General features: G+C 41.3%; 1 long non-coding RNA gene across 1 annotated transcript; it reads left to right on the top strand.

Annotated features, from left to right (window-relative positions):
- Window positions 1-5,319: 5,319 nt before the first annotated feature.
- LOC110498635 lies at window positions 5,320-8,805 on the top strand. The gene is made up of 3 exons (XR_005039108.1): window positions 5,320-5,454; window positions 5,542-5,673; window positions 8,681-8,805. It is a non-coding gene; the product is annotated as an uncharacterized LOC110498635 (long non-coding RNA).
- The last annotated feature ends 7,244 nt before the right edge of the window (window positions 8,806-16,049 follow it).

Raw genomic sequence — 16,049 nt, 5'->3', positions numbered from 1 at the left:
CACAATTAATGGCACCCTTAAAGATTATTGTAAATAACATCTACCAAAAATTAAACCACAAATTAAATTCCAGTTAGGTAAACCTAAATAAGTTCTAAGGAACTATATTGAGCCATTATATCACTTCCTGTTTCACTAGGGTATAAAAATGAGGTAACACGCATGCAATATCCCACTGTCATCCAACACCATGAAGAAAACAAAAGACCTGGCAGTTCAAAAGAGACAGATGGTCATTGAAAGATTAGTGGAATCTGTGTGGGTAGCTGGACAGGTAGGATGACTGACAGTGAGGGTGAACAGGTGGTCGGTCACGTGTCAGGTGACAGAGGAATGGATGAGACTTGAGGCAGGAATTCCTGTAACCATAAAGTTGTATATTTACTGAGTAGTCTGTGCTGCATAACAAAGAAAACAAAATAACATATATCCAATCAAATTCATAATCACAAAGATCAAATCATAACAATCATTCATTATTAACATTATTTAGGGAATTCAACAATCCAGTTCATTAAGAAGTCAATAGTAATAATTCGTGAGTCATTTAGGCTCGTAACTATTTATCATAAATCATGAAAGAATACAAACAGTGAATGGTTATGTAACGACGTTCGTCTGTAGGAGGAGAAGCGGACCAAAAAGCAGCGTGGTGGTTACTCATGTTCTTTAATGGAAAATGAACGATACATGAAATAACTTATCTACAAAACAACAAACGGAACGTGAAAAAACCTATACAGCCTATCCTGTGACAACAAACACAGTGACAGGAACAATCACCCACCAACACACAGTGAAACCCAGGCTACCTAAGTATGATTCTCAATCAGAGACAACTAATGACACCTGCCTCTGATTGAGAACCATACTAGGCCGAAAACATAGAAATACCCCAAAACATAGAAAAACAAACATAGACTGCCCACCCAACTCACGCCCTGACCATACCAAATAAATACAAAACAACGGAAATCAAGGTCAGAACGTGACAGGTTATTCAATCTATAATCCCCATTAGTTTGATATCAAAGTCGATCAGTTCAGCAAACAATGACGTTTATCATTTCACCCTTTCAAGTGTCTTCATGTGTACATGTAATGAATTTCCTTACATATTAACCATATCGATTGCATAATTGGCCTATGAGGATCCGTAGGGCCGTGATCATTGACAATTCACAACATATTTGAAGCGTGCGCTCCAAGCCGCGCTCCGCGGTAATAACTATAAAAAATAATTGATGGCCCACTCTCCCGATCGCAACAGATTGTTCAGATGAAAGGCAACAGAGTCGGTGGACTTACGTGGATTCACGGACACACAGAACTTCTGGATCAGACGGAGTTAAGAGAAAGTTGCGAGATCAGGCGATGGCGATTTCCTCCTTTTATGGAGTTGAGATCTGTCGGACATTTCCACCGGAGCTAATTAAAGCGCCCCTGGCCCAGCTGAGTAAGTGGCAATGAATTAAAGGATTATTCCACCAACTCCATGGGCCTTTTCTACAGTCGTAGACCTTCATAAATCTGGTAATGGCTACCAGAAGATCCACAATTGAATATACCACTGAGCACTGTCAGGGCAATTATAAAAAAAATGCAAACAGTTGAAACAGTTGAAAACCTCATGGGTAGAGGACGCAAATGCATTTTGCCGCCCAGGATAGAGAGGAGGATGATGAGAGAAGCAAGAAAATCTCCAAGAATCACTGTGATAGAATTGCAGGCCTTGGTGGCGTCTTGGGGTCACCAGCTTTCAAAAAGCAACATGAGACCCCACCTCCACAACCACAGGCTCTTGGAAGGGTTGCCAGAAGAAAGCCCTTTCTGACCACAAGACACAGACGCAAACGCTTGGAGCTTGCCAAACGTCATTTAAGTTATGACTGGAAGAAGGTGCTCTGGTCAGATGAGACCAACATTTTAAGTTTTGGTCAGATACAGCATCGACATTTATGGCGTCGAAACAGAGATGCATACAAGGAGAGGCACCTCATACCCACGGTGAAATATGGAGGGGGGGCATTGATGTTTTGGGGCTGTTTCAATTCCAGAGGTCCAGGGACACTGGTTAAGATTGATGGCATAATGAATTCCACCAAGTATCAGGCAATTTTATTTGATCATCTGGTTGCCTCTGCCAGAAGGCTGGGACTTGGTTGTAGGTTAACTTCCCAACAAGACAATGGCCCAAAACATACCTTAAGATCCACACAGAAATGGTTCTGTGACAACAAAATCAATGTTCTGCCATGGCCATCTCAGTTGGCCATGGCAATAATTAATCAATACTCAATAATAAGCCATAATTAATCAATAATCAATAATTAAGCTTTTGCAATAGCATTTGACTTTCAACATTTCTAATGAAAAGTTGAGAGTGGTCAACATAATGGCAACTGAGATCTTTTATAGCAAAGATCCACCCCCTAGTCGACATGACAAACCACAGATAATAGGAACTGTTCACAAAGAAAGACTTTTACTTGAGAAAGGAGTATCCCATAGCCAGACAGCATTCACTAAATTATCGTTCAGTTTGGTCTTCTAAACGAGGTTCTAATCTCGTTATTGGTACTTCATAGTACCAAAACATTACCTCATCCAATGGCATATATCAATTGTCAATTCTAGATACTCCCATCTCAGATACATTCCCTCCTGGACAAACTCAGAGTGGAGTGAGCCTCTAGGTCATATACTAGGTCAAGATTCATGCAACATCAGAGGGGTAATACAATGGTTCCAGACACTGCCATACTCCTCCCCCCAATGGTAAAAGGAGGGAATGACTGGAGTACAGACATGGTGGAGCCCTTCACATGGTTTAGAAATAGTTACAGACACATTCAAATATGAAGACAATATTCAAACCTGACTTCTCCCTTTCTGATATTCTACATATTACCAGACATGTAAAAAACAAGCCTGACCTCTCCCCTCTCTGGGGATAGACTTTTCCCTAGAGAAGAAAGGAAAGTGCAACTGCCAACAGTATAGTCCAAAAGAAGACATTCTAATGACAAGTATAAAGTAAATAAAACATCTTATTTATCTACGTTACCTAACTAATTCTGATTCAGCTACGACGGGGACTATGGAGTAACCTATACAGGGATGGTGTTACATCCACATTGAACTCCAGATACAGACTGATCCAGTTTAATTTCCTCCATCAGCTCTATATCACCCCATCTACATTGCACAAGTTCAACCCTGATATCTCCTCTACACAGTTTCTGGCAAGGGGTAAGTGATACCATATCTTCAATTTAGGGGGCTGCATTCCCTTTGGACCCGGAGGTCTGTCTACTGAATAACTTCACAAATTCCAATCTTAGGCAAAGTCACACTAATAATGCTAACAGAAATGGTGCAAGCAATTGGCAAAAAAATGTATTGCCTTGAAACAGAAATCAGATAGCCACATTGCAACTGGCAGGTGGGTATCTGAAGTTAATAGTTGTATCCCACTGGAGAAAATGACATAATGCTTGAGGAATAAGTCAGAGACAATTTACAGAATTTGGCAACCCTTTATTGATTATATGGAGAATGTTCACTCACATAACACTGTATAATCCTCATGTAATGTTTCACACGTAATGTATTAAATGTACCACACACAAATGCCTACTGGTCCAATGTCTCATTATTTTTTTTTTTCTATTGCATTTACATTTTTGTCTGTTGTCTTCTAAGTTTGTCACTTTGTTATATTGTTGTCTGTCTTCTCATTTTTGTTTTGAATGTTCTTAATTGTAAAATGCTTTTTGGTTTTGTCAGTGTTTCAGCCTGCTAAAGCTCGGAAGACAAGAACGTAAGTACAAACTAAGGGCCAATCCTTAAACCTGTCCACTCTTTGTTCTCTATAGAAATATATGTATTTTATGAAGTGATTGGACACATTGATACATGCACACAATGTATGATTGTTTAGATGGAGAACTCCCTGGACCATGTGTTCAGCACGTACCAGGTTAACATCATGCAGTCGTGTGACCAGTGCAACTCCTATATCGGGGGCATGGAGAAAGTCTACATGTGCAGCTGTGAGTACCACACACACACACACTCTAGTAACAACTAATATAGGTGTATACATATATATACATTTTTTTCACCTTTATTTAACGAGGTAGGTCAGTTGAGAACAAGTTCTCATTTACAACTGCGACCTGGCCAAGATAAAGCAAAGCAGTGCGACAAAAACAACAGAGTTAGACATAACAAACGTACATTCAATATCACAAAAGAAAAATATATGCACAGTGTGTGCACATGTAGAAGAGTAGGAAGGTATAAGGCAATAAATAGGCCATAGATACTAAATAATTACAATTTAGCATTAACACTGGAGTGATAGATGTGCAGATTATGTGCAAATAACAAGGATAACAGTCTCCAATGATTGATGTGAATGCTGATCATGCTTTAAACATACATAACGTGAAACATTATAACATTATATTCTGAGGGTCGTCATGGATACAAATGTTAATAGCCTCCCATTCTGGTTTTATTCTTCCAGATTGTAAGATGGTGTGCCACAAGAAGTGCCTCGGCAAAATTGTCACTGCTGCACATTTTTTGCAAAAAAGGTGGGCATTGACCTCACATATTCGTAAACGACATTGACATAGTTCCATGATTTAGGTGTGCAAATCTTAAAAATCTGTATTGGTCCCTAGGTTACTATTGACTAACATATCTGACTGTTGGTGTCTGTCTGTGTGCAGAGTGATGAGGAGTCGGGAGGCCTGCACTTTGGTTATTTTCTCCTTGTTATATTCTACAGGTAAATACAAAAATAAAGGAAAAACTTGAGTAAATGAAGGATACAAAGTATATTGAAATCGGGTGTGATTCCTGAGTTAATTAAGCTATTAAAACATCCCATCATGCTTAAGGTCCAGCTGCCCATTATTTTGGCTACCAAGGCTAGAGATCTCTGACTTTGAAAGAGGGGTCTCAAAGTAAGTTTAAAGGGTGTGTGTGTGTGTGTCTGTCACCAGATCTCAACCCAATTAAACACTTATGGGAGCGGCACCTGAGACAGCGTTTTCCGGCACTTTTGACAAAATGACTAATTATGGAATTTCTTGTGGAAGAATGGTGTCGCATTACAGTTCCAGACACTTGTAGAATCTATGCCAAGGCGCATTAAAGCAGTTCTGGCGGCTTGTGGTGGCTCAACGCCGTATTAAGACACTTGATGATGGTGTTTCCTTTATTTGGTCAGTTACCTGTATTCCACTGAATGTTGAAATGTGTAATATTGTCGACTGTCAGCAATCCCGTGTGCCGTTGTTGTTGATCCTAATTGTGTTTTCCTCATCTCTCAGAACTTCCTGAAAAGCAAGAGCAGCTACATGCCATCTACAAAGTGTTGGAACAGCTCCCCACCGCATGCTTCAACACCTTGGAAAGACTTTTCTTCCATCTAGTCAAGTACATACTCTTCATGGCTGGGGCAATATTGCTGTGTGTATTGCTATATATAATATTCCACATGAGTAATATTTTTCTCTCTTCCAGAGTGTCTAAAGACGAGTCTCACAACCGCATGTCTCCCAACTCCCTGGCCATCGTGTTTGCCCCCTGCATCCTCCGCTGCCCAGACAGCGCCGACCCACTCATGAGCATGAAGGACGTGGCCAAGACCACCACGTAAGTATCTCTCTGATCACTGCATAGACAGACACCCCTGTTATGTATAAAACGTTGTTTTATTTTGATCAATTCAGTTGAAATTTAAAAAATCCCACAATAAGAATTGTCCACTTTGAATTAATTTTATTGATCTCAACATAGTCTTTGCTAAAAACTTCTTGATGTCTATAGTATTCTCTCTGATGTGCAGTATGGTTTCCGCTCAGGTTATGGATGAGTCACTGCAATCTTAAAGCCTCTTTGGGCTAGGGGGCAGTATTTTGACGTCCGGCTGAAAAGCGTGCCCAAAGTAAACTGCCTGTTACTCAGGCCCAGAAGCTAGGATATGCACATCATTGGTAGATTTGGATAGAAAACTCTACAGTTTCTAAAACTGTTAAAATAATGTATGTGAGTATAACAGAACTGATATGGCAGGCTAAACACCGAGGACAAACCATCCCAAAAAAATAAAAATTCAGCCAATCACTGTTTCCAGTGTCTGTCATGTTTATTATGAGGCGAAATCCTCCCAGATTGCAGTTCCTAGGGCTCCCACTAGATGTCAACAGTCTTTAGAAAGACTTTCAGGCTTGTTTTTGGAAAAATGAGCTAGAATTTGTAGTTTTTCTAAGTGGCTCCCATTTTGGCTGTAGTGTTTTCATGCGTGTGGATGAGAGCACGTTCTTTGTTGTTTATCTCCGGTAAAGATAATAATGATACTCCTACTTAAATTTGATTATTTATTTGTTTATTTACATATTAGGGTACCTGAGGTTTCATTATAAACGTTGCTTGACTTGTTTGGAGAAGTTTATTGGTAACGTTTGGGATTCATTTTGTATGCATTTTGAAGGAGGGAAACCGGTGGACAATTGAATGAAGCGCGCCAGCTAAACTGAGTTTTTGGGGACATAAAAAAGGACTTTATTGAACAAAATTACCATTTTTGATGTAGCTGGGACCTTTTGGAGTGCCAACAGAAGAAGATCTTCAAAGGTATGGCATTTATTATATCGCTATTTCTAACTTTCATAGCACACCTTCCTGGTTGAATTTTTTTTTTAATGCTTTTGTATGAGGGGTGCTGTCCTCAGATACTCACATGGTGTGCTTTTGCCGTAAAGCCTTTTGAAATCTGACATATTATATTTCTGTAATTTCAATTTCGTGCTCTGCAATTTCACCAGATGTTGTCTAGCTGGGTCGCTAGCGGAACGCCTGCGACAGAAAGGTTAAAGGTCCTCAACAATGTCACCATCTCCCTTGATTCTAAGCAATCTTGTGCTGCTATTTCTATTGACTTGGCCAAAGTTATTTGATATGGTAGACCATTCCATTCTAGTGAGCCGGCTAATGTATATTCGTGTCTCTGAGGGGTCTTTGGCCTGGTTTGCTACAGTAACTACATCTCTCAAAGAGTGCAGTGTATAAAGTCAGAAAATCTGCTGTCTCAGCCACTGCCTGTCACCAAGGGAGCACCCCAAGGCTCAATCCTAGGCCCCACGATCTTCTCAATTTACATCAAAACATAGCTCAGGCAATAGGAAGCTCTCTCATCCATTTATATGCAGACAATACAGTGTTATACTCAGCTGGCCCCTCCCCGGATTTTGTGTTAAACAAAGCTTTCTTAGTGTCTGTGGTATCCCAGTAGGTCTACCCTGGGGGATGGTAATAGAGGGGAGGTACATGAGGTGACGTTGGCTCCCTCTGCTGGGAATACGGGAGCTGGGCACCCCAACACGGACAGCTCTAAGTGGAGGTAATTAGAGGAAAGTGCCAACCAGGCATGGAGGCCAAATAAAAGGAGCACAGTGGCACACCGCGGAAAGAGAAGGACCAAGCGAAACCTACGTGATTTCTCTGTGTTAATCTCTGCACGCTCAACCCAACACCCCACGGTTTACCACATGTCCAACAAGCTTTCTCTGCCCTGAACACCTCCAAAACAAAAGGTACTGTGTTTTGGTGAGAAGAAGTTCCTCTCCCCACAGGTGTGATTACTACCTCTGAGGGTTTAGAGCTTGAGTTAATAACCTCATACTTGGGAGTACTTGGGAGTATGGCTAGACGGTAAACGGTCCTTCTCTCAGCTCATATCAAAGATGCAGGCTAAAGTTAAATCTAGACTTTATCGTATTCACTCCTCTTTCACCCCAGCTGCCAAACTAACCCTGATTCAGATGAACATCCTACCTATGCTAGGTTACGGAGACATAATTTATAGATCGGCAGGTAAGGGTGCTCTTGAGCGGCTAGATGTTCTTAACCATTCAGGCAATTAGATTTGCCACCAATGCTCCTTATAGGACACATCACTGCACTCTATACTCTTCTGTAAACTGGTCATCTCTGTATACCAGTTGCAAGACCCACTGGTTGATGCTTATTTATAAAACCCTCGTAGGACTCACTCCTCCCTCATCCTTCACATACAACACCCGTTTTGCCAGTCACATTCTGTTAAAGGTCCCCAAAGCACACATCCCTGGTTCGCTGGTCTTTTCAGCTTGCTGCAGGTAGCGACTGGAACGAGCTGCAACAAACACTCAAACTGGACAGTTTTATCTTAGTCTCTTCATTCAGAGACTCAAATCATGGACACTCTTACGGACAATTGTGGCTGCTTTGCGTGACGTGTTGTCTCTACCTTCTTGCACTTTGTGCTGTTTTCTGTGCCCAATAATGATTGTACCATGTTTTGTGCTGCTACCATGTTGTGTTGCTACCATGCTGTGTTGTCATGTGTTGCTGCCTTACTATGTTGTCTTAGGTGTCTCTTTATGTAATGGTGTTGTTTGGTCTCTCTTGTTGGGATGTGTGCTTTGTCCTATATTTTGGTAGGCCGTCATTGTAAAACAGAATTTGATTTCAACTGACTTGCCTAGTTAAATAAAAATTGCTGTTATCAAGTGAATATTTTGTTCAGGCAACTAGGTACGACCACCACTGTACAGAAACCAATGCAGTGCCTTTACCACAATAGAGATTCTAACTAGCAGGTAATGTCTCTGTGTCCCAGTTGTGTGGAGATGTTGATCAACGAGCAAATCAGACGCTACAATGAGAAGTTGGAGGAGATCGAACAGCTGGAGCACGCTGAGGCGCTGGCCGTCAACCAGCTCAAACTCAAGAGAAAGAACACGGTGAGGACTATTCTACATGGTCTGGTCTGTCTTTACACTACCAATGGTTGGGGCCAATTCAGGAAACAAACTGACATTTCTATTCCAATTTTCCTCAATGCATCTCTATGTCGCTTTCTGAATTGACTGAATTGGAATTGATCCCAACACTGACACTTACCAGGTCCATAGACTCAGTAGACAGACCGACCATAGTCACCAACTGTATTTACTACATACTGTAGGGCAGGGCTGTACTACGACACTCCTAGTCCAGTAAGGCTGCAGGTTTTTGAGTGTCAGTGTATTGTCCAATATCCACCATGGCTTACTGCTCATTGTTTTGTGGTTCTCCTTTTTTTCTTCAGCTGCACTGGCATTTGCCCCTCAGGTTTTCTGCTCCTTACAAAGGAGTGGTGGTATGTATCCACGTTGCTCTGGTCCTCCTGGTAGCTAGATGCGGTTTGTCTTAACCAACCGTCTGTGCATGACTTGTAGTAGTCGATGACCCGCCACCCATCCCTCTCTCCTCTTCATACTAATTGGTGGAATACAGTGGTATACAGTGCTGCAGTGGTCTCCCAGCTATGTTTCTGGAGAGCAACTGGGCAGGCTTTTGTTATAGCCCAGCAGTTACACACCTGGATCCAGGCGAAGACAATGATCAGTTGATTCTCTGCTGAAGGTGTTAGTGCTAGGTGTGTGTCAGTGCTAGGTGTGCTGTCAGTGTTAGGTGTAATGTCAGTGCTAGGTGTGTATCAGTACCGCTAGGTGTGCTGTCAGTGCTAGGTGTGCTGTCAGTGCTAGGTGTGTATCAGTCCCGCTAGAACAAAGGCCTGCATACCTACTACTAGTACCTTTACGCGTCTAGATGTTAGACCCCTGTTATACTGCATGTTGGTTTCAGCCCTCAGTATCTGTGATGTGAAGGTTCTTCAGAGTGACGGTGTGGGTTGATGTTGGTCTTTGCTACATGTGACTTGTTTGTGGTTTGACTAGTATTTAGTGACAATAATTCTTGATCATAGCCCGCTTGTGCTGTATGGATTGGATGGATGGTTTGTGGATTCTCCCTGTTAACCGGAACCAAGCCTAATAACTGAATAATTGACATGGGAATGAGTTGTCTTCTTGATGATGTCTTTTACACTCCTGGTGTAAAATAACCATTGCTTTGATTCGCAGCCTGTAGCTTTAGTCAATAGTAAAATCGTCATAAAAACCCTCACACCCGAAACTGACATGTTGTAACAGTTTCATAGTGTCTGTTTATCCCTACTCATGACAAAACTGCCCTGCCTTCCTCTAGTTACCATAGCTCACTGGAATGACACAGGCATGATATTAATAAACACTATGCATGATGATGTTACACAGGCACCCCCACCCCATCCTCTAAACCAGTGTGGTATGGACTTGCTACTCGTTGAGGTGCCATGAGTAACTGTGTGTGTGTGTGTGTTCTCTCCTAGGTGCATAAGAAGTGCTCAAACTAAATACAAACTTGATGAAACCTCTGAAGGGGAGGTTCCCTTTCAGTCCTTTTATACTGCTACGCTAACAAGTTAAATGCATGTTTGTTCCTGTATGTGACTGATTTATACCACACAGGGCTTCTGTCCTTGAAACTGAGACATGTATCACTTCTCTTGTTCCAAGATAATGTTCTGGGCTTACTGCCAATTTGCTTATGAGTGATAGTGTAGTTTCCTCCTTTGTGCAATCATCCAGTCACTGGCATGAACCCAACCAAGACAGGTTATTACAAAAGCAGCATTGTGCTAATCTTACGATTATATACAAACAAGAACATTATCATCACAGCCCTTTCTGTTTCAGCATGACAATGCCCCCATGCACAAAGTGAGGTCCGTACAGAAATGGTTTGTCGAGATCGGTGTGGAAGAACTTGACTGTCCTGCACAGAGCCCTGACCTCAACCCCACCAATCACTTTTGGTATGAATTGGAACATCTACTGCGAGCCAGGCCTAATCACCCAACATCAGTGCCCAACCTCACTAATTCTCTTGTGGCTGAATGAAAGCAAGTCCCCGCAGCAATGTTCCAACATCTAGTGGTAGCCATGAAGTGCTTTGAAAGGCCGGTCATGGCTCACATTAACACCATCACCCCAGAAACCCTTGACCCACTCCAATTTGCATACCGCTTCAAAGGAACACCTATGTGAGAATGTTGTTAACTTCTTATGGATCCCTTCGCGCGCCAATCCCTTTAGCAGGATCGATTTGACAACACCCAGTAAAATTGCAGTGCGCCAATTTCAAAAACAGAAATACTCATAATAAGAATTCATAGAGCATACAAGTGTTATACATCGGTTTAAAATGAACTTCTTGTTAATCCAGCCGCAGTGTCAGATTTCAAAAAGGCTTTACGGCAAAAGCAGACCATGCAATCTCTGAGGACAGCGCTCAGCATACCAACACATGAAAATCAGATTTCAACCAGGCAGGTGCTACACAAAAGTCAGAAATAACGATATAATTCATGCCTTACCTTTGAAGATCTTCTTCTGTTGGCACTCCAAAATGTCCCATAAACATCACAAATGGTCTTTTTGTTCGTTAAATTGCTTCTTTATATCCCCAAAATGTCAATTTATTTGGCGCGTTTGATTCAGGAAAACACCGGTTCTAACTTGCCCAACATGCCTACAAAGTATCTAATAAGTTACCTGTAAACCTGGTCCAAACATTTCAAACAACATTCCTAATCCAAATGTATGTGTCCTAAAACGTAAATAATCGATCAAATTTAAGACGGGAAATACTGTGCTCAATACCGGACGAAAATACCGGACTACGTTCCAGGTCACGCGCACCAAAACATTAGAGTGCACCCGGAGTGACACATGGAAATAACAGGGCTACTTCTTAATTTCTCAAATGAAAAACATCAACCAATTTCTAGACTGTTGACATCTAGTGGAAGCCATAGGAACTGCAAGCATATTTCTATTAAAAAGGGATTTCCATAGAAACCTAATGGAAAACAGATTGAGGTAAAATAAAAATTCCCTGGATGGATTGTGCTCAGAGTTTTGCCTGCCAAATCAGTTCTGTTATACTCACAAACATTATTCAAACAGTTTTAGAAACTTCAGAGTGTTTTCTATCCAAATCTACAAATCATATGCATATCCTAGCTTCCGGGCCTGAGTAGCAGGTAGTTTATTTTGGGCACGCTTTTCATCCGGATGTGAAAATACTGCCCCCTAGCCCAAAGAGGTTTTAATTGACTACGCTCAGCGTTCAATACCATAGTGTCCACAAAGCTCATCACTAAGCTAAGGACCCTGGGACTAAACACCTACCTCTGCAACTGGATCCTGGACTTCCTGATGGACTGCCCCCAGATGGTAAGAGTAGGCAACAACACTTCTGCCATGCTGATCCTCAACACTTGAAATATATGTAATATCACGTGAGAGAGACTGTCATTTCTTCAAGCAATCATCTTTATTCAATATTGATTATTATTGCAATACTGAGGCTGGTCAACCCCACGCCCTTGAGTGTTGGACCGAGTAACCTAACCTTTACACAAATGCAAAGTACCAATAATATATATATATATATATATATATATATATATATATATATATATATATATATATATATATATATATATATATATATATAGCTGACACTATATATATATAGCTGACACTAAAAATGCTTAGTCATGATTGGTTCCACCCATCCATGCAGATTGGGGCATCATAAGCCACTCTGGGTTCATACTGTCGTTATCTGCATGTGGGTTGTTGTCTTAACCCCTCCCTGGCTTAGTTTCCCAGATGGAAGGATGATTTTGAGACAGTGAGGGATTGTTCTACTCCTAAGATATCCCTAGAACTGGTCCCCAATCTGATGCAGTCCCGCAATGTAATTCATTACAAACCCACTGATATTGCCAATTACTTTAAGGATTTTTTCATTGGCAAGATTAGCAGATTTAGGCATGACATGCCAGCAACAAACACTGACACTACACATCCAAGTATAACTGATCAAATTATGAAAGACAAGAATTGTAATTTTGAATTCTGTAAAGTGAGTGTGGAAGAGGTGAAGATTTTTCTATCAACAGTGACAAGCCACTGGGGTCTGACAACTTGGATAGAAAATTGCGAGGATAATAGCAGACAATATTTCCACATCTTCAATCTAAGCCTACTAGAAAGTGTGTGCCCTCAGGCCTGGAGGGAAGCACAAGTAATTTCGCTACCCAAGAATAGTAAAGCCCCCTTTACTGGCTCATATAGCCGACCAATCAGCCTGTTACCAACCCTTAGTGAACTTTTGGAAATTGTGTTTGAGCAGATTACAATGCTATTTTACTGTAAACAAATTGACAACATACTTTCAGCCCGCATATAGGGAGGACATTCAACAAGGACAGCACTCTCCAATTACTGATTATTGGCTGAGAGAAATTGATGATAAAAAGATTGTGGGAGCTGTTTTGTTAGACTTCAGTGCGGCTTTTGACATTATCGATCATAGCCTGCTGATGAAAAAACTTGTGTTATGGCTTTACACCCCCTGCGATATTGTGGATAAAGAGTTACCTGTCTAACAGGACATAGAGGGTGTTATTTAATGGAAGCCTCTCCAACAAAATCCAGGTAGAATCAGGAATTCCCCAGTGCAGCTGTCTAGGCCAGTTTATTTTTTCACTCTTTACTAATGTCATGCCACTGGCCTTGAGTAAAGCCAATGTGACTATGTATGCAAATGACTGAACACTATACACGTCAGCTACTACAGTGAGTGAAATCACTGCAACACTTAACAAAGAGCTGCATTTAGTTTCAGAATGGGTGGTAAGGAATAAGTTAGTCCTAAATATTTCAAAAACTAAAAGCATTGTATTTGGGACAAATCATTCACTAAACCCTAAACCTCAACTTAATCTTGTAATAATGTGGAAATTGAGCAAGTTGAGGTGACTAAACTGCTTGGAGTAACCCTGGATTGTAGACTGTCATGGTCAAAACGTGTTGATACAACAGTAGCTAAAATGGGGAGAAGTCTGTCCATAATAAAGCGTTACTCTGCCTTTTTAACAACACTATCAACAAGGCAGGTCCTACAGGCTCTAGTTTTGTCACACCTGGACTACTGTTCAGTTGTGTGGTCAGTTGCCACAAAGAGGGACCTCGGAAAATTACAATTGGCTCAGAACAAGGCAGCACGGCTGGCCCTTCTATGTGCATGGAGAGCTAACATTAATAATATGCATGTAAGACACACATACACAAGACAGGCATGCCACACACACATACACATGGATTTTGTATTATAGATAGTGCGTTCTGGAAGTATTCAGACCCCTTGACTTTTTCCACATTTTGTTAGGTTACAGCCTTATTCTAAAATGGATTTAAAAAATAAATCCCCTCACCAATCTACACACTACACCATAAAGAAAGCAAAAACAGGTTGACATTTTTGAAAATGTTAAAAAATAACAAATGAAACAATACATTTACATAAGTATTCAGACCCTTTACTCACTGCTTTGTTGAAGCACCTTTGGCAGCAAATACAGCCTTGAGTCTTCTTGGGTATCATGCAACAAGCTTGGCACACCTGTTTTGGGGAGTTTGGGGAGTTTCTCCCATTCTTCTCTGCAGATCCTCGCAACCTCTGTCAGGTTGGATGGGGAGCGTCACTGCACAGCTATTTTCAGGTATCTCCAGAGATGTTCAATCGGGTTCAAGTCCGGACTCTGGCTGGGCCACTCAAGGATGTTCAGAGACTTGTCCCAAAGTCACTCCTGCGTTGTCTTGCCTACCACTGAAAAACATCCCCACAGCATGATGTTGCCACCACTGTGCTTCACCATAGGGATGGTGCCTGGTTTCCACTTGGCATTCAGAGTTAAATCTTGGTTTCATCAGACCAGAGAATCTTGTTTCTCATGGTCTGAGTCCTTTCAGTGCATTTTGGAAAACTCCAAACAGGCTGTCATGTGCCCTTTACTGAGGAGTGGCTTCCGTCTGGCCACTCTACCATAAAGGCCTGATTGGTGAAGTGCTGCAGAGATGGTTGTCCTTCTGGAAGGTTCTCCCATCTCCACAGAGGAACTCTGGAGCACTGTCAGAGGGACCATTGGGTTCTTGGTCACCTCCCTGACCAAAGACCTTCCCCCCCAATTGCTCAGTTTGGCCGGGTAGCCAACTCTAGGAAGAGTCTTGGTGGTTCCAAACTTCTTCCATTTAAGAATGATGGAGGCCATTGTCTTCTTGCGGAACTTCAATGCTGTAAACATTTTTTGGTACCCTTCCCCAGATCTGTGCCTCGACACAATACAGTCTTGGAGCTGACAAACTCTTTCAACTGTGGGATTTTATATAGACGGGTGTGTGCCTTTCCAGATCATGTCCAATCAATTGAATTTACCACAGGTGGACTCCAATCAAGTTGTAGAAACATCTGAAGGAGGATCAATGGAAACAGAATGCACCTGATCTCAAATTAAATAGTTACGTAAATAAGGTATTTTTGTGTGTAGATTGATGAGGGGAAAAAAGATTTCATACATTTCAGAAGGCTGTAACGTAACAAAATGTGGAAAAGTCAAGGGGTCTGTGTACTTTCCGAATGCTCTGTATGTGATTTAGTAGTGGCCTGAGGGAACATACGTGTGTGTTGTGAAAAGTAATGTAATATTTAAAATTGTATATAACTGCCTTAATTTTGCTGGACCCCAGGAAGAGTAATGGGGATCCTTAATAAATTACTTACTTACTCTGTCAATTGTCTGTAGGCTTGACCCTAATGCAGGGGGGAATTTGAGAAAAAAAACATCTAATTTAACATATAATTAAACAGAATTTCCAAATGTGGGTCTGTTGTAGACATACAGAGTTCCTCAGCGAAGTCAGTTCCTCTCTTCCTCTCAAAATATAAGTTCTTGCTTTTTTTTGTGCAGGTATGGCGCACGTGCAGGACTTGAGGTAAGCGGAGAGAAAGTGGATGTACAACAGACCCATGTTTGGAAACTCTGTTTAATTTTTGTTCTATTAGATGTTTTTTTTCTTCTTAATTTTCCCCTGAATAAGGACCAATCCTACGGACATTCGGCAGAGTAAGTTGAAATTTAATTTAACTAAGCTAATTGTAATAGTGGACACTTGACTTGAGCTACATTGACCGAACCTTAACTAATGCCTATAATATTTAGGAAGTTGATTTTCATGGAAAGACAACTTTCTATTTAATTGAGACCACAC

This window comes from Oncorhynchus mykiss, chromosome 1 (genome assembly GCF_013265735.2).
Source record: "Oncorhynchus mykiss isolate Arlee chromosome 1, USDA_OmykA_1.1, whole genome shotgun sequence".
NCBI classification, from domain to species: domain Eukaryota; kingdom Metazoa; phylum Chordata; class Actinopteri; order Salmoniformes; family Salmonidae; genus Oncorhynchus; species Oncorhynchus mykiss.
The sequence above is the reverse complement of the archived record's forward strand: the minus strand, read 5'-3'. Positions and strand labels throughout refer to the sequence as shown.